Source organism: Hakea prostrata, chromosome 9 (genome assembly GCF_041222555.1).
Source record: "Hakea prostrata isolate BN-2017 chromosome 9, UWA_Hpros_2, whole genome shotgun sequence".
Lineage (NCBI taxonomy): Eukaryota > Viridiplantae > Streptophyta > Magnoliopsida > Proteales > Proteaceae > Hakea > Hakea prostrata.
This window is the reverse complement of record NC_142608.1, coordinates 57,031,293-57,051,538: the sequence shown is the minus strand read 5'-3', so window position 1 is coordinate 57,051,538 and position 20,246 is coordinate 57,031,293.

Sequence of the window (20,246 nt, the reverse complement as noted above, 5' to 3'; positions counted from 1 at the left end):
TCTTTTTTTTCCTACAATTTCTCCTCAAAATTTCTTTCCCACGTTTTTCTTTCATGATTTCTTAAAGTTCTTTTCCAACAATTTTGGCTTCTATGCTTTATTTTATATTTTTTTTATAATTTATTTATAATTGTGTTATCTATATTTTAATTCTTCTATTAATTTACTTAAATTTTTAATGTGAATCCCATGTCGGAATGTAATAAAATAATTCAAAAATATGGGTCCCACATTGGCCCACCTAATAATGGTGAAAAGACATTAGTATTCGTTCGACAGAGAGGTGATCTAGACTCATTATTTTCCCTTGGCTCGACCATTGAATATGAATATATACAAATATAGAAAATAGGGGTGTAAACAGTGCGGTTTGGAACGGTTTCGGGCTGGGCCTAACGGTTTCGGGTTGAAAAACCCCCAGCAAAAACCAGCCCATTTAAAAGATAACGGTTTCGGTGCGGTTTCAGTTTGGTGCGGTTTGGGTTCGGGTTGACTAACGGTTTGGAAATGAAACGGTGAAAATGAAATTTGAAACCTTGATGCCTGATTTCACAAAAGTGAAAATGTGAAACACTGAAAGTCTGAAACTGAAACAACGTTCAGATTAAGATTAAGACTTAAGAGTTAAAAATTATCAATTAAGACTTTTAAATTTTAAAATAATAAAACTAAATGAAATTTGAAAATTAAAAAGTTAACGATTAATATTAAGACTTAAGAGTTAAGAGTTATCAATTAAGACTTTTAAATTTTAAAATAATAAAACTAAATGAAATTTGAAAATTAAAAAGTTAACGATTAATATTAAGACTTAAGAGTTATCAATTAAGACTTTTAAATTTTAAAATAATAAAACTAAATGAAATTTGAAAATTAAAAAGTTAAAACTTAAAACTTAAGCCGTTAAACATGTTAACCCTCAACTCTCAACTACTCAAACTCGAGTCTCAACGTCTCAAACACCGAAATTCATGGATCATTAATTACATTTAAACAATTCTAAAAAAAATTAATTACATTTAATATTTTAATTTTATTTATGTAAAAGATTAACGGGCTGACGGGCCGCACAAGGGCTGGGCTGGGCCAGCCCGAAACCGTTCGAGCTGAGGACCCTCAGCCCAATTACGGCCCATTAAGGATCGGTTCGGGCCGGTTCAGGCTATAGCAGGCCGGTCCGGTTTTAACGGTTTGGGTTGAAAATTGACACCCCTAATAGAAGACAAGGGGTTTGAGTGATATCGAAGACATGTGTGGAAAAATAGAAACGATGAGTTTGTTAAAGTGGCTTTTAGGTAATGGGTTGTGTGTATAGAATTTTGCACTTCAATTGATTGAAAACAAAATGACTTTAGATAAGTAAAGGCATAAAGGAAATTTTAATATACCTTTGTAAGGTTGTGCGGTTGGTAAGACTAATATCTCTTAATGAAAAGGTTGTGGATTCGATTCAATTGGTATGTTAGTAAGTAACAAATTAAATCATACCAAACGTTAGGCTGCTCTGATGGATTGAAAAATAGAAGGGATAATTACTATTGCCCCCTTGTCCTCTAATTTTATTACTATTTTATCCCCTATGCTTTTTAAAATTACTAATGCTCCATACCGTTAAGCTCCGTTAGTTTACTGATGATGTGGCATCTATCTATTTTTTTTCAAAATCTCAAAAATAACCCTGCAGTTATCTCTCTACCGATGATGGAGGCTAAAGGTTCAGCCTCAACCCATTTCGTGAAGTAATCAATAGCTACGACGAGGTATTCCCGATTCCTTGAAGCTTTTGGTAGTTTCTCGACTAAGTCCATCCCCCACATAGCAAAAGGAGTTGGGCACAAGATCGAGGAGAGTGGTACTGCTGGGCTCTTCGGGATGGTGGCGTGCTTTTGGCATTGTTTGCACTTATGGACGTACTCAAGGGCATCCTGTTGCATGGTCGGCCAGTAAATTCCCGACCTTAGGATTTTTGTGCCCGTGCCTTCCCTCCCATGTGAGCGCCGCATATGCCTTCATGAACCTCTACCATTGCATAATCTGCTTGAGATGGTCCAACACATTTTAGGAGTGGCTCGGAGAAAGATTTTTTGTATAACTGATCATCTAAGACGGTGAATCGTGCCACCTTGTTCCTGATCTTTTTGGCCTCCTTTGGATCAGTCGGGAGTGTATCGTCTTTTAAATAAGACATGAGTGTTGAAGTCCAATCGGGCTTCTGCTCGATCTCCATAATTTCAGTCTCTTGTGTGCTTGGGGAGTCCAATTCCTCTACGTAGATTCTTGAATCCAAGTTTTTGTAGTTGGCCAAGGAGAGTAAGGAAAGTTCATCTGCTTTTCATTTTCTTTCTTGGGTATTTGTTTGAATATTACCCGATCGAAAACTTTCTAGAGTTGCTCGACCTTCGCAAGGTATTTCGCCATTCAATCATCCTTTGCATTATACTCCCCTTTGATTTGATTTATAACTAGCTGGGAGTCACTCCTGATTTCTAAGTCTCGTGCTCTCAGCGCTCGGGCAACTCACAAACCGGCTAGTACAGCTTTGAACTCGGCCTCATTGTTAGAAGCTGGGAAATTGAATCTTAGCGCATAGCTAACTGTGAAGTCTCCCGAACTTCTAAGAGTTAGTCCTGCTCCCGAACCTAAGCTGCTGCTCGAACCATCTACATGCAATATCCATAGGTCGTCGGCATCGTCGGGTGGAGTAAAATCTGAATTTTCAACCCATGGCATGCTGTTCTCTACAATGAAGTTAGCCAAAACCCTAGCTTTGATAGTTGTTCTTGGTTTAAACTTGATCTGATACTCACTGAGCTTGACCTCCCACCCAACCATTCTCCCTGCTACATCTAGTCTGTGCAAGATTTTCTTGAGAGAAAAATTAGTCGGGACTGTAATTGGATGCACTGGAAGTAGGGCCTTAATTTGCGTGAGGCTATCAACAAGGCTAGAGCTTGTTTGTCAATATCTGGGTATCTTGTTTCTGCATCGATGAGTACATGACTCACATAGTAGACTAGATTTTGTGTGGTTTCTCCTTTGACCAATACCGCACTTACTGCGATCGGTGATATAACCAAATAGACTGTTAGATTCTCCCCGGTAACAGGCCGTGCTAAGACGAGAGTTGTCCCAAGTGAGTTTTTGAGCTCCTCGAACGCTTGTTGGCATTCCTCTGTCCAAGCTATTTCTCTCGAGTTTGGCGTGGCCTTCAATGCTTTGAAGAAAGAATTGCACTTTTCACCCACTCGGGATATGAATCGATTCAACGCTGCCACTCTCTCAGTTAGGCATTGGATTTCCTTTATAGTTCTAGGAGGTTGCATGTAGATCAGGGTGCGGATTTTTTCAGGATCTGCCTCGATCCCTCTTTGAGAAACCATGAACCTAAGAAACTTCCGAGATGAAACTCTGAACGCACACTTCTCTGGGTTTAGACACATTCGGTAAGTCCTTAATACATTGAATGCTTCCTCCAAGTCTGCTAAGTGTTGGGCCCGAACCAAACTTTTCACGAGCATATCGTCGACGTACACCTCCATGTTTCTCCCATTCTGATCTTTGAAAATTTTGTTGACGACCCTTTGGTAGGTGGCACCAATGTTCTTTAAACCGAACGGCATTACTCAGTAGAATCAACTTTCCCGATCCGTCATGAATGAGGTATGCCTTTCATCATCCTAGCTCATAAAAATTTGGTTGTACCTCGAGTAGGCATCCATGAAGTTGAGAACTTTGTGCCCGGCAGTTGCCTTAATGAGTAGGTTGATTCTGGGAAGAGGGTAGCAATCCTTGGAACAGGCCTTGTTTAGGTATGTGTAGCCGGTGCACATCCTCCATTTCCCATTTGCTTTCTTGACCATTACTACTTTTACAATCCAAGTTAGGGATTCAATTGGTTCAATGAAACTTGATTTCTCGATTTTCTTTGTTTCAACTCTGGTTGCTTCGTGTTTCTCTATTGAGAAATTTCTTCTTCTTTGGACGACAAGGATCGCGTCTTTTTGAATTGAAAGCTTGTGCTCGGCTACCCTCCTATCTATCCCAGGCATATCATTTGCTGACTAGGCAAAGATATCCGCATTGTCGCATAAGAACTCGATCAGCTCTATTTTGAACTCCTTGGGTTGTTCAGACCCTACAAAAGTCCCACTCTCAGGATGATCTAGATTCAGTTGAATCCTTTCTAGCTTCTCGACCGGTTTTGCTCTTTGCATGCTATCTTCGTCCCGATCATCTCGAACCTCAATTGTCAAAGAACTTCCCGAGCTCTCGGACCTTCGTTTTTGCTTCAAGTAGTTTGCATAACACTGGCAGGATGTTGATTGGTTGGACTTGCATTCGCCTACTCCCACATTAGTCGGGAATTTGAGTTTCATATGTTTGGGTGATACAACTGCTTCTAACGCATTTAGCATTGGTCGGACAAGTATCACATTATATGCAGACAAGTCTTTTACCAACATAAAGCTTACCCAAATAAGGGTGTCCCAGTGAGAGCTCCCAATCATTGTTCCTTCTACAATTGTTGAGGATCCCGCGAAGCCATAAAGTGGGGTTGCACAGGGGGTCAGCATGTCATCAGCTAATTTTAGCCTTCAGAAAGCTTCATATGACAGTAGATCAACCAAGGAACCCGTGTCTACCAAGACTTGGTGAACCTCCCGATTAGCTATCTTTACCTTGATGATGATGGCATCGTCATGAGGTGCAATAATCCCGTTCAGATCCTCATCTATGAATGTAATGGGTTTGAGACAGGCAGGGCTTTTTCTCTTTTTGGGTAGGTCTACTGCTCCCACGAACCAGGCCTTCTGTTTCGCCTTTTTGATTGATTCGACGGTTGGGCCGCCCATGATCACGTATGTCACACCCCACCCGCCGATATCAGTTACCCGCCCGACAACCCGTGGGAGCAATCCGTCACAGGATCCACGGTTCTAGTCTATCAATAATAATAAATGCAAGTAAAGACAATCATGAGCAAGAATAGTTCAATAATTAAATAAAAGATTACAGGAGTCCAAATACTCCAATAAAATAATAAAGGAAAGAATAAATAATCAAAATATAAATGAGTTCAGCGGAAGCAATAAAAAAGAGTTATATGATTTTCTTTCCAATTTCCTTTTCTAAAGCTAAATACTGTTTTTTCATCAATTTATAGAAATGGGGTCCTCCAGTTCATCTCCATACGGTGAGCAAACTGTCTAGCAACTTGTCTCCTCCGCCCATCAATGGGTGCTATAAGCGCATTCCATGCACTCGTAGGAGCTCCCACACAGGCTATTTCCATTTCCCATTGCTGGTGCCACATCTTCTTCATACGGGAAGGTTCCTTTATAGGAAGCCAATCCATCTTCCTGCGTATTTCCTCCATCTGTACAAGCTAATAAAATGATATACAAATAAAGGAATGAGTTATGGAAAACTCAGTAAGAACAAACAATGATTCCCATCCATATGTGAAACCAATCAGAAATGCATAAATGATATGTATGAATGCAAAGTATGAATACCACTAAGATCTAACTATGCAAGTCTTTAACAGTTGACATGCTTTAAGATATACACCAGGCCTCCTCTGGGTAGGTCTAGTCACTCTCATCTGGCAAGGACTGGTTACCTCTGTAGGGATCCTGGGTAAAATGGAAAGTCCACACCTGGCTCTCAAACCATGGCTGGGGTTAAGTCAATACTCTCTCACCACGACCATTGGCATGAGTACTGGCGCATGTCGGGGTTTCTAATCCAATGCAAGTCATAAAGGTAACATACTACATGAAGTCCAGATACATCCCCTATGGCACCAACCAACTCGGTTCAGTATCCTTCGCAACCTAGGAATGAGAACCCTCATGGACTGGCTACTGCTATTGGACTCCATTCCATAACCCTATGGTCATCCACATATTGTTGGGGCGGAATGCTCTCATGACTCCTCACAACACCGGATCCGTTCCTTGGACGTCCATGAGCCCAACCCTAACATATGCAACCCTACCATTTATATGACCAATAGTGGACCAAAGTTACATCACTGTCATCACTGGTCATCCAGCTTCAATTCCCCTACCGAAAGGGTAGTAGCATGTGGGGTACCTAGCCATGCAACTCTAGACTTTACCTAGGTATGTCATCCAGTAGTTATGATAGTGCTAGAGACATCAGCGAGCATGTGTCCCATACCACAGCCCTCTGATATCCCAAGCTAAGATATCCCAATGGAATACCCCATCCATCAGAACCACAAACCAACCAACATCAGCATATCACATTCATGATCAACAAAGTATAAGTAAAGATAGTACAAACAGCAAGCATATAACAAGGTCAGTATGGTAAGCAAGGTTACAGTAGTATATGAAATGAAAGAACAGTAATAACAGACACTGGACTAGCATGTTCAAGTCATTACATAAAGATAGGATTGTATGTCCTTACCTGTAATTATGCAGAAGTCCTCTAACTTGCAATCCAGAAACTATTATAAGACTTTTATTTGAAACAAAGAATACCTATATACAGGGTTACAATAAGGTATAAGTCGAATGAATCAAATCGGATCAAAACCAAAAGTCATTTGGTCATTGGAAACCAGCCGGTCGCTTAGGTTGAGTGACCGCCACTAGTGACCGCCCCAAAAACAGAGAGTTCAAATCCGAAACTTAGGCTTCTGATCATCCGTTTTAATCCGAATTTTGGATGATCATAGTCTGAATCTCAAATCTAACACTCCTATAACCACGGGTGATACAAAACCTAACCAAAGACATCAAATTGGTTATCCAGAAACCTCCCACTTGATTAGATTAGCCATTTTCACAAAAGCAGGGTTTCGTTTTCGGATCTAATCTCACCAAAATTAACAAAAAGGTAGGCAGTGCAATAGAAGGATCAAGAACAACCAAACACTAATCTACTTTTATCATAGCAAGTGGTGAAGCATGAGTGAACAGGGAATCACTTACCTCTTCCATAAGTGAAGTGCTATTGTAGTTACAGTAGTACGTCAGAAGTATAAACTATAAGAATAGTAAACAAACTCATAGTTTCATAAGGTAGAAACCAGAGAGTATGCGATCTATGTAATTAAGGAATAATTGTCCTTACCTTATAACTTGCAGAGGAATCTTAGGGAATCAAGTAAGACCTTGAGTAAACCTGAGAAGAAGGTCTTAAACAAGTGTATACAACATGTTAGGAAAGATACCTAGAAGGAACGAAATCAAAAATAATCAAAACAGACCAAGAATGAGGTTGCTGTACTCATTGGTCGATTGGATTGGTCTATTGCCCCAGTCGACCAATGAGTCAACCAACCGAGACAGTAGCTTACAAGAATTCAAATTTTGGTAAAATAGAACCGAATTTGGTGGTTCAAAAGGGTACAAAATAAGGGGGAAACTATAATGGCAGCATACTAGTATATAGAGGACATCAAGACACTAATTGAATCAAGTTTTCAAGTTACAGATTAGGAACCAAAAAGTTACCCTAATTAGGTAAATCATGGATCATGGAGAAAACATTGGTATGATCAAGGATAAAGAACTAGAGGATGATAGGTTACAAATCTTGTACAGAAAACACATTGATTGGATATTAACATGATCAAAATATGGGTTCTTGATTTGATTCAAGAAACTAGGGTTTCAACCTTTATGGCTCCCATGAAAAGGTTGGGATCACAGGATGAAAGGGAATTAATGATTGGCCAATAACAACAAGAAAAACCATAGAAAGATCAAATTTAGATTAGCATAAATATTGCCCATGAGGTTTCCCTCACATGGGAGGTTACAAAAGGTTTCCAGAAAGATCATACAAGGGTTAGGGTTTCAAGGGTTAATTCGGCTAGGGTTGAGATCATGACGATGATCATAAATCTCAAGGAATAGAATGATATCATGGAATAGATGGTTGCAAGAATGCAACATCTTCTTCCTAATCTCAATCAAGAACAATATTAAAGAAAAGAAATTCAGAGATAGAGAAGATAAAGAGAGTATAGACATAACTTTGATGCAGGAGGATGAAGATTACTTCAGTTCTTGCGAGATATCAACCAAGGATGCAAGGGAATTGATTAGAATGGAGTTCTAACTCGTTCCAGAGGCTTAGGAGGTAGATGAGGCGGAGAAATCCCGAGATTAGATATAAATAGAGTAGCCACGACCTAATTAGCAAAAACAGAACCAATTGGTCGATTGGATTGGTCGACTGGTCCAGTCGACCAATGAGTCGACCAATCAAGACAGCAAGACCAAAACAGGGAATTGAAGGCTCAGATCAAGTCCAAACATAACAGGGTTTTGCACACACCTAAAGTGACTTACCTAGTAGGTAGAAATGCCTTCGAACCAACATAGAGAGCACTCCAAGTCCATCAACTAATCCGATCTTCATCAGGGTGCAGTTTCCATTAATGGAACACTGACATCAACACTTATGGAATTCAATCCAGCCACCAAGTCTTCTACAGAAATGGCCCAAAGCTGACTTCCTGCCTTACTTCGGGTTGTCGGACCTACAAAAAACAGGGTTTTCGGGTCAAGGTTAGGGCTGGGTTTCACAATTTTCCTGTTTTCAATACAAGCAAATGAAAAGATGTTAAGAGATCTTGAAGTAGAAACAAGTTGTTTGGCGATAGCACTAGATAAATCTATGACCAGGTTTCTTTTCACTTGTTATATGAGAAAAAAGAAACCCTATAATTAATTGTGAAGACTTTGATAATGAAGGGAAAAAATATCTAATTTTCTTCTTCAACTAATCATTTCAAAACCACCATCTTTATCATGTATGGTAGAATTTTTGCCTCGAAATCCATTATACTGAGTGCAAAATGCTCGCGGTCATCTTTAGCAAGCTTCAAGCAAGTCTATTTTTACATAGTTTTATCCCTATTTCTAGAACTTGCACTCAATTTCTTCTATCAACTTTTCATCCCTTTTCTTAAAAATAAAAAAATCTAGGATATACAGATGATCAAACAAATCATTTTAGTTGGGGAAGCCTTTGGATACATAGTTTAGACTTATACAATTTTATGACTAAAATTTTTATCCCTTCCAGCTATCACTTTATCCTTTCAATTGCTTGATCAACTTCTCAAATCTCTATGTTGTGCAGGATAATTTAATGGGGTCTTCAATCTTGGGTTCCAACTCCTCACCTTAAGACTGCTTTAGCAATTCTTGGAATTCTGGTTCAGGCAAAATTTCAATGGAATGATATATCTCTTGCACAATACCTTTATGGGTACGTAGGTAAATGAAGCTCTATGTGCATATTTGTGATGCGATTATAAGAGTTACTTTCATGGCTAAAAACACTTATAAACTTCCTCATGATTGAGCAGAGAAATTTCTTCTGTTGTTGCAGAATTCGGTCTCTCCTGGTCGAATGCTCAAACATGCAAAAACGTGCTCGACCAGTGTGGTCGACTTTCTTCTCCGACGAACAAGTTAGTTCAGACGAACAAAGGAAGCAAGCTCAATCTCTCAATGTATTCAATAACTCAAGAGTGCATATCTCATAATGATGAATATGTGGGTATTTATAGATCTTAGGAGAGGTTACCTTAACTGTGCAGTAATGGAGTTCGAATAGAACTCTATAATTGTTGATAGCTTTTTGGGGAAAGGAATCTTATCCTCCAAGATAGTATTACTTGGATTGTAGTTGTGGAGTCCGATCTGGATTCTAGGAGTAACCCGACTTGATCGGAATCCTTATCCCTATCTTTAAGGAGGTTGGATACCGTTCAAATTGTATACCTTGCTTAGTGCCTTCATTTTATTCGTGGTCCGACCAAGGTTTGATCGGTCCGGTTCTTTTTTAGTCGACCCAAACAAGTCTATTATAAAATATCCATAACATAAGCTCCCCAGTCACTTGGTCACGTTAATTCCATGTTCGGAGCCAAGGGACTAAGTTTCTCCCGACGACAATTCAACCTAGTCGAGCAATGTTTGGCTTGACTTCTACTCCTGATGACGATGATTCCATGCCTTTTTGTATTATCTCCATTTAAACCATTGTTTTGGTCGAATGCATCTGAATTTTCATAGTGCTCAAACCATTGATCTAGTCGAACTGCTTGTGGTCGGGTGGATCATCAAACTGGTCGAGCTCTTGAGCTTTCATTTGAAGTTGTTTAGTTGACCATGTATTGGTCAAGCATTATGTTAATCCTTTCATAATTCCTTTAATCTTCTTCATTGCCTCCGTGTTCGGTGTTCACTTTGGGAACTGCCTTGCTTTATGAGTTCAAGCAAGGGAGTTCAATTTGGGAACTGCCTATGGTCAATTTTCCGAGCACAGGGAGTTCTTGAGGACTTTTCGTGCTAAATATTCCGAGCACTGGGAGTTCAACTTGAGAACTATCCGTGCTCAATATTTTGAGCACTGGGAGTTCTTGAGAACTATTCCAAACACTGGGAATTGCCCATGCTTATGAACAAGGGAGTTCAATTTTTGGAAACTGTCCATGCTCGAAATTCAGAGCACCTAGAGTTCAATCTTGGGAACTGCCTGTGCTCAAATTTTTGAGCATTGGGAGTTCAATTTTGGAAACTGCCCATGGTTATGAGCCAGGGAGTTCAATTTGGGAACTGGCTGTGCTCATTGAGCAAGGGAGTTCAATTTGGGAACTAGCCGTGCTTGTGCTTCCAAGCAAGGGAGTTCGATTTGGGAATTGGCCGTGCTCCCGAGCAAGGGAGTTCAATTTGGGAACTAGCCGTGCTCATTGAGCAAGGGAGTTCAATTTGGGAATGGGTCGTGCTCATTGAGCAAGGGAGTTCAATTTGGGAACTGCCCATGGTTATGAGCAAGGGAGTTCAGTTTGGGAACTGCCCGTGGTTATGAGCCAGGGAGTTCAATTTGGGAACTGGCCGTGCTCGAATTTCCGAGCACCAAGAGTTCAATTTTGGGAACTGCCCATGGTTATGAGCCAGGGAGTTCAATTTGGGAACTGCCCATGGTTATGAGCCTGGGAGTTCAATTTGGGAACTGGCCGTGCTCATTGAGCAAGGGAATTCAATTTGGGAACTGGTCGTGCTCGTGCTTCCGAGCAAGGGAGTTCGATTTGGGAACTGGCCGTTCTTGTGCTTCCGAGCAAGGGAGTTCAATTTGGGAACTAGCCGTGATCATTGAGTAAGGGAGTTCAATTTGGGAACTGGCCGTGCTCATTAAGAAAGGGAGTTCGATTTGGGAACTGCCCATTGTTATGAGCCAGGGAGTTCAATTTGGGAACTGGCCGTGCTTGAATTTTTGAGCACCGGGAGTTCAATTTTGGGAATTTCCCATGCTCGTGCTTCCGAGCAAGGGAGTTCGATGTTGAGAACTGAAGAAATCTTTCTATATAGGTCGAGATGTGAGATGTTTATCTCTCTTTGCTCCCCCAAGGATGATAGGTCAAGTCTTTGTTGAGCTATTATGCTTCATCTAACTGAGAACTTTTACTTGTATATAGAACTCTTTTCTCCCATTCATGTATGGTTGATTATATCTCGAGCTTTCATATTTGTAATTTTAATGATATTTGCTATCTGCGAGCTCACAGGCTTTGAAAATATTGTATATAAGACTTTTGTTGCAGAAGCTAAACACATTGTTTCTGCTGAATCCATACTAGCTTACTTAAGAATAATATTGCTTGATATTCCATATCCAACTCGAATAATCTTGATCATGTATCAAATGTAAAAAGAATATCTGCAAATTGAAGATTTCAAAAATTATTAGAGAGAAAAAATATAATGATAAGAAATCTCTGTTATAGAGTCATCTTCTCTGATGAAATCAACAGCGGTGAAGGTGATGGTGCTGCCATGGATTTCGAACAGTAAACTTGCAGTATTTGCTTATTTGAGGAAGGCAAGGCCGTGAAAGCTCATCGCTGCGAGATCTTACTGCTGCTGGGCTTGTTAAGGAGGTCGCTTTGTTGTTTCTGTTGCGGAGATATACGGAATACATCGACGTGTTGTATCAGCTTCGTTGAAATCAACTATTTGCTTGAAGAATCTCTTCAAGAGAAGCCATGTTCAAAGTTGTGCCTGTGTAATCGCTGTAACAATAGGAACTTTTATGTGGTGGTTGCCAAAAGTGTTGCAATAAGAGGAGCTTTTATGGCTGTACTAACCCAACCAGTGAGATACTGAGAAAATAATACAATGGCCAAGACATGATCTTCAGCCTGTAAAAATCTGAGAATAACGCCACTCCAGACAGATCTACATGTGAAGGAGAAGAATAGCTTTGATATTTGGTTCCCACCATTTCGACAAACTGAAAGAGAAAAATGGATGACGACATAAACAGTTCCGATGAAGAAGAAGTGGCTCCGGTTTGGGCAGCATTCTAAAAAGGGCCTGATAGTTGAACATGAGCTGCATAAATACCCAGTTTCGTTCCCACCATGTTGTTTTCTTGTTAGGACCATAAGCAATGGTAGCAGCAGTTGGCTCTTCAATGATGCATATCACATTGAGATCTGCAATAACTCCGACATAAGAGTAGGTTGTTCCAACTTCCAAGATCGATTCCGATAGCCGGATCTTCATCTTTGCCTGCCGTTGTTTTTGTTTTGAAATTCGAAACAAACAAACACAGAAGAAAGGCGTTGCAGCAGAGGATTCTTTGATCAGCCCTTTCTTCACTCGTTCCGCTCTTTAAAGGAGTTATAAAAATTAACAGTACTTTGCCAAAAGTTTGCACATCATGGTAAAACAAATATTATTAATTCAGATAAATATGCAATCAATCCTCTTTATATAATCGTTAAAAGCAAGCATGAAGAGTAGTGACTCATTGTGGATTTGACATCTCTTCTGTTTATATAATCGCACTTTTTCCAAAAGCAAAACATAAGTAATGGTAATTCATTGTAAATCTGTCACATCTTCTATCTCACTGCAGTTAAACAATAAACTAGTCATTGTGACTATGATATTTGATCGTACAAAGTTAATTAATAAAAAATTAGTTCTCATAAAATCGACCCACTTAATGAAGCTAGTGGTCGGTTTCTCATAAATCTGAGTGAATTCCCATCAGATTTTGATTGATTGGTTTCGCAAAGAATATAGCATAGCAGTAAAAAAAAATTCGATAAATAATTCATCAAACTCCATGAAGAATAATTATTATTTTTAAGAGAAGAGGGAATGCAGGACATACTTTATGGTTGAATTACTCAAAAGGGAAATTGAAGGTATATTACCTCACAAGGAAATTTGATCACCTTATTATTCGGTTGATTTAGCATTCTTGATAATGGTTTTTTGATCAAGATTACCATAGACGGCGCCAATGTTTTTGCAGAATTTGGTCTCTCCTGGTCGAATGCTCGAACATGCAAAAACTTGCTCTACCAGTGTGGTCGAGTTCCGTCTCCGACGAACAAGTTTGTTCAGACGAACAAAGGAAGCAAGCTCAATCTCTCAATGTATTCAATAACTCAAGAGTGCATATCTCATAATGATGAATATGTGGGTATTTATAGATCTTAAGAGAGGTTACCTTAACTGTGTAGTAATGGAGTTCGAATAGAACTCTATAATTGTTGCTAGCTTCCTAGGGAGAGGAATCTTATCCACCAAGACAGTATTACTTGGATTGTAGTTGTGGAGTCCGATCTGGATTCTAGGAGTAACCCGACTTGATCGGAATCCTTATCTCTATCTTTAAGGAGGTTGGATACGATTCAAATTGTATACCTTGCTTAGTCTCTTCGCTTTATTCGTAGTCCGACCAAGGTTTGATCAGTCCGGTTCTTCTTTAGTCGACCTGATATGGAGAAAATATGATCGAATTTGGTTCATTCTTGGTTCGACCCTCGACTCCAGTCGGGACGAAAGGAATTGACTTGCTTCCGAGCTAGCCGAGTCCAAGAGATAGCTTGCTGAGGAAGAAAACTAACTCAGTCACAAGCACGCCCTAATCCGATACTTTCGGAATAGGTTAATCAACCTAATGACGGCTAGTAGTTTCCGGCAGTTGTCACTCATCATTATCATACGGATAACCACCAAATAACAATCGGGTTATCCTAAGAGTCATCTACTAGTCCAAACTAGTGGAAGTCTATCACTCAACGGATCTATTTGTTAAGATCCAACGACTATCCGAAGAAGGCTCGAATACATCCAACGAAGGAGATTCAAATGTACACTCTATATAAAACATCACCTACTCACAAGGTAGGGACGGACGAAAACACTCAGATGCTTACTATCTGAATCGTATTCTTGTTATTCATTCCTTAGCTCTGTGCTCTAGTAGAGCCGTTTGTGATTAAGTTCATCAACTGACTTAGCCTTCGGAGGTGGACTCCTGATCCTAGCGGTCGGGCCACATCTGACGCTTTATTTTGCAGGTCACTCTTAGGAGATCTAAGGGCGGAGCAGATTTTGGACGCATCATTTGGCGCTGTCTGTGGGAATCATTTCAGAAAGCTATGGTGACTAGATCAGCGGCAGCAGCAGCAGCTGCTGCACAACGAGATGCTGGCGTCCAAATTCCCGGACTAAACAATCCAGATATTCTAGAGGGAAGTCGACCCCTTGAAGTAGATGTCGGTCAAGGAGGTAATAATCCTCCAGATTCACTCCAGTATCAACTGGATCAACTGAAACTCCAGATGTTCGAGGTAAGTCAGGCACTCCGTGTGCTGACCAGACAAGTGGTGATACCACAAGCACCCGATCATCGTGATGTAGGAAGGCGTGCATCACAGCGGGATCAAAGACTGATCGATGAGCATAATGTCGGTCAAAACTTCCGGGAAGGCGACCGGTTACCTAGGAGAACTGAGGATCTCCCTAGGCGCGACAATCAGTTCGACGGACCGCAAGGGAGTACTACCGATTCAAATACAAGGTTGGTTGCAGGAGTAAGAACTCACTCACCAACTATCATACGCGTTGCTCGAGAGAATGATCGTGTTGCTCGTGATAATGATCGTGTTGCTTGTGATACTGGTCGTGTTGCTCGAGGTAATGATCGTGTTGTTGGAGATCGGTCAACACATATTGGTCAAGAATTGGCCAATATCAATCAAAAGCTCGGACAACTGGCGAGAGGAAGAATAACTGATGATATCTATTCGGTTATTCGAAAAACTCCGTTTGCTGAGCCCATTGCCGGATATCAGTTTCCTCACAATTTCCGTTGCCAACTTTTTCCACGTTCAATGGCTCCGGAGATCCCACAACCCACATCAGTTATTATCAGCAAACTATGGCAATTTGCGGGTAATTCGATGAAATCCTTTGCAGGGTCGTCGGTTCATCTTTGACAGAAGCGGCACAGAAATGGTTCTCGAATCTCCCATCAGGAAGGATTGTGGATTTTGACGAACTGGCGCGCAAATTCATAGGACGATTCCACAGTGGAATCCAGATCAAAAAGACTGAGGAGACCTTGTTTACAATTAGACAAGGGAAGAGTGAATCGATTCGGGAATACCTGAAAAGATTCAACAGGGTTACAATGGAGATAGAGAATCTAGATGAGCAAGTAGCTAAAACTGCTTTGTTCACTGGACTCACTAACCGACGACTCTTGGAGTTATTACTTCAAGATATGCCTACAACTTATGCTGAATTGGTGCAGAGATGCCAAAAGCAGGCAGAAGTCACGGAGATCCTAGACGCATGCCAGGGGGACAATAAAGCCTCTGCGAAAGAACAGAAGGCTCTTGAGAACAAGCAGAAGTCGAAGCAGAATGTTCGTGATCGAGTCGAAAAGCCTCATCAGGCGTGGCGGAAGAGATCTCCCGACAAAAGTGAGTATACTCCATTAAATACTCCTCGGGCTGATATTCTAAATATTATCAAGAAACGGAATATCTTGAAGTGGCCTCCAAAGCTTCCTACAAAGCCTGGGGAGCAGGATCGAGAAAGGTATTGTCGTTTCCACAGTGATTACGGTCACTATACAAATGATTGCAGACATTTAAAGGTAGATATTGAGAGATTGATATCCCAAGGACACTTGTCCAATTTTGTCAGCAGAAGACGAGAGGAACCACGTGATGCAGGTGCAAAAAGGGACCGTTCGGTTAGCCCAGACCAACCGAAGGAGGCTCCTAAATCTAAGAAAGGTAAGGAGGTGATAGATGCTACTCAGTCACCAATCCTTACAATTTTTGGAGGTCCCGAACCTGAGTCACTCCGGAAGCTGAAAGCAAAATTCGAGTTTGTTGGGACCGGAGAAACGCAGAAGCGTAAAAGCCCAAATGGTGAGGGTTCGATCACCTTTGGCGAAGAAGATGAAAGAGGCGTATGTTTACCTCATGATGATGCCATAGTCATCAAGGTAGAGATTGCGCGCCGAGAAGTACACAGGGTGTTAGTTGACACCGGGTCTGCTGCAGACCTTTTATCTTATGCAGCTTATCAGAAGCTTAAGGTGGATGAAGACTTGATGGAGACATCATTCACACATCTATATGGCTTTGCAAGATCGTCTGCAATAGCGGAAGGATCAGTCCATTTGGACCTGTCAATTGGAAGCTTCCCCAAGGAGTCTACAGTTTGGGTAAATTTCTTAGTGGTTCGAGAGCTCCTGGCTTACAACGTCATCTTCGGGAGACCATCCTTATCAAAGTTAGGAGCTATCGTTTCCACGAAGCACCTAAAAATAAAATTCTGAACAGAGATGGGAATCGGTCAAGTTTCATCTGACCAGAGAATATCTTGGCAATGTTATGTTGCATATTTAAAGGATAAGGAGGGCCCGAGAAAGGTGACAGCGCTACCAATTGAGGTACGAGATGATCGGGACAAGGCAGAAATACAAAGGCTCGAGCTAGTAGAGAAACTGGAGCAAATCCAATTATATCCCGATGATGAAAAAAGAGTTACTTATATCGTGTCTGAGCAGCTGGAAGAATTCAAAGAGGAGTTGAAGTCTTTTCTTCAACAAAATAGTGATGTATTTGCATGGTTTGCGGATGACATGCCAGGAATTGATCGGCAAGTTGCAGAGCACAAACTTTGGATAGATCCAAAGGTGAAGCCAATTATTCAAAAGAGGAGAAATTTCTCCATGGAAAAGTATGAAGCCATTCGGGGCGAAGTTGAAAAATTGAAGAGCTCTGGTTTCATTGAACCCATTGAATGCCCAATCTGGCTGGCCAACGTGGTAATGGTCAAAAAGGCAAATGGGAAGTGGAGGATGTGTACAGATTACACAGATCTCAACAAGGCTTGCCCTAAAGACTGTTACCCGTTACCCAGGATTGATCTATTGATAGATGCAACTGCAGGGTATGAAACATTGAGTTTCATGGATGCATACTCAGGATATAACCAGATCCTCATGAACCAGGAGGACAAAAAATTTACGGCTTTCATGACTGATCGCAAAAGCTTTTATTATAAAGTCATGCCAGTCGGCTTGAAGAATGCAGGGGCTACTTATCAGAGGGCCGTCAACAAAATTTTTAAAGACTTGATCGGGAAGAACATCGAAGCCTATGTTGACGATATGCTGGTAAAGAGCTCTGTGAGGACGAAACATATTGAAGATTTAACAGAGGTATTTTCAGTGCTGCAAAAATACCAAATGAAGCTGAATCCAGAGAAATGTGCCTTCGGAGTTTCGTCAGGCAAATTCTTGAGCTTCATGGTATCACAAAGAGGTATTGAGGCTAATCTAGCCAAAATACAAGCTTTGATTGATATGGAAGCCCCCAAAACTATTCGGGATGTGCAATGCTTAACGGGGAGAGTGCCCGCATTGAACCATTTCATCTCACAGTCAGGAGAAAAGGGCCTACCTTTTTTCAAAGCACTCAAAGATTTGAGGGGCAGTAAGGAGGCAAAGTGGACTGAGGAATGTCAGAAAGCTTTCGATGACCTGAAGGAGACACTGGGAAGACCACCGTTATTGTCTCGACTCGAGAAGGGAAAAATCTTACAGCTATATTTAGCAGCATCCCCTTCGGCAGTCAGCGCAGTACTCATTAGGGAAAAAGACAAGAAGCAGTGGCCAATTTATTATGTCAGCCACGTACTACTTGACGCGGAGACACGATATTCTTAGATCAAGAAGCAGGCTCTAGCTCTTATGATAGCAGCTAGAAAACTACGGCCATACTTTCAGACTCATTCAATCAAGGTATTTACTACTTTTCCCCTTTGTAAAGTTCTTCGTAAACCTGATTTGTCTGGAAGAATGGTAGCTTGGTCGGTTGAACTCAGTGAGTTCCAAGTAAGCTTTAAGCCTTGAACGACAATCAAAGCTCAAGCACTAGCCGACTTTGTAGTAGAGACTACTACACCCATCGAAGAAATTGCCGAACCCACTATCTCGACCGTTTGGGAGGTATACATGGATGGTTCGAGTAACAAACAAGGAGCAGGGGCTGGAATTCTTTTGAAGAGTCCGGCAGGATTTATTATTCGATATGCATTAAGATTTGCATTCGAAGCAAGTAATAATGAGGCAGAGTACGAAGCCCTAATAGATGGACTTCGATTGTCAAAAGCATTGGCAATAGCAGACGTAACTATTTTTAGTGACTCACAGCTTATTGTCAATCAAGTCCAAGGGGAGAATGGTGTTAAGGAACCCTGGTTACAAAAATATCAATAGATTGTGCAAGTATTGCAGAAAGAATTCAGGAATCTGAAAGTATGTCAGATCCCAAGAAAGGAAAATACAACGGCAGATGAGCTATCCAGATTAGACAATGCCAAGGAAAAAAATTTAGACCCTTCGGTCTACATAGAAGAGATAACATTTCCAAGTTATCAGGAAAAGGAAATTTCCTATATTGAAGCGGAGGTTGCTGGATGGACCCGATAGTAGAATATCTGAGAGATGATAAACTACCAGAGGATCCGAAAGAGGCAAGATTAATCAAGGTGCGATCAGCACGATTCATTATGCAGAATGTAAGGCTATATAGAAGGTCTTATTCCGGATCCCTTCTGAGATGCTTGGGTCCCGAAGGATCAGAATCAGCTCTAGCCGAAGTACATGAAGGAATTTGTGGTGCTCAAATGGGCAGTCGGGCCCTGGCACACAAAATTTTAAGGCTCGGGTTATATTGGCATAAGCTCCAGCAAGCTGCTATGGAATATGTTCGTCGATGTAGCAATTGTCAAATCCATGCTACAGTATCTAAATGCCCAGCTGAAACCATGACTTCGATTCTAGACCCCGTCCCTTTTGCGATGTGGGGAATCGATATCATGGGGAAATTCACTAAGGCGTCAAGCGGAAGAGAATATCTTATAGTAGCAATCGGCTACTTCACCAAATGGGTCGCGGCTAGCGCCCTAGCAACAATCACTGAAAGAAAGGTGGAGAAGTTCGTGCTCGAGTCAATCATATATTGGTTTGGGATGCCAAAAATAATCGTTACCGATCATGGCACTCAATTTGATAACTCGCAATTCGAACAATTTTGTGGGACTTAATCGAGCATCGTATGTCATCAGTGGCATACCTCCAAAGCAATGGCCGAGTAGAGGTTACAAACCAAATGCTACTTGAGGGAATAAAGAGAAGACTCGAAGCTGATAAAGCCTTGTGGGTCGAAGAATTGCAGAATGTACTGTGGGCCTACTGAACTACGGTTCGGACACCCACAGGAGAAACTCCTTTTAAATTGGCTTAAAGATCTGAAGTGTTTGCACCTGTCGAAGTAATGGCTAGAACACTACGGGAAAGAGAGTTCGAAGAAAAAGCGAACAAACAAGGACTGCTAGATAGCCTTGATTTATTGGATGAAGTTCGTGCAAAAGCAATAGTGCGAACTCAACATTATCAACGAAGGATAGCGTCACATTATAATTCCCGAGTGAAGAATCGTCGGTACATAGCAGGAGACTTGGTATTGAGAAATACCTTAGCTTCAGATCCACGCCATCAAAGGAAATTGGACCCTTAATGGGAGGACCATATATGGTTATTAAACCGGTCGGTTCAGGAGCTTATAAGCCAAAGAACATGACAACCCAAAAAGAGTTGGATCGTTTGTGGAATGCCAGGCATCTGAAGAAATATTATCCTTGAGAAGATTATCATTTTCATTTATGATGTAACAAATTTCAACTCAATCAATACAATTATCAATTTTCAACATACTGTCTTTTGATTGGGGGCATTATACAACACTCAAGAACAGATCCAGTGACAAAATCAAAAGGCATCGGTTTAAAACCCGTGTGGGACCTTCTACAAGGCATCGGTTTAAAACCCGAGTGAGTTCCTTCTCAAACTTATTG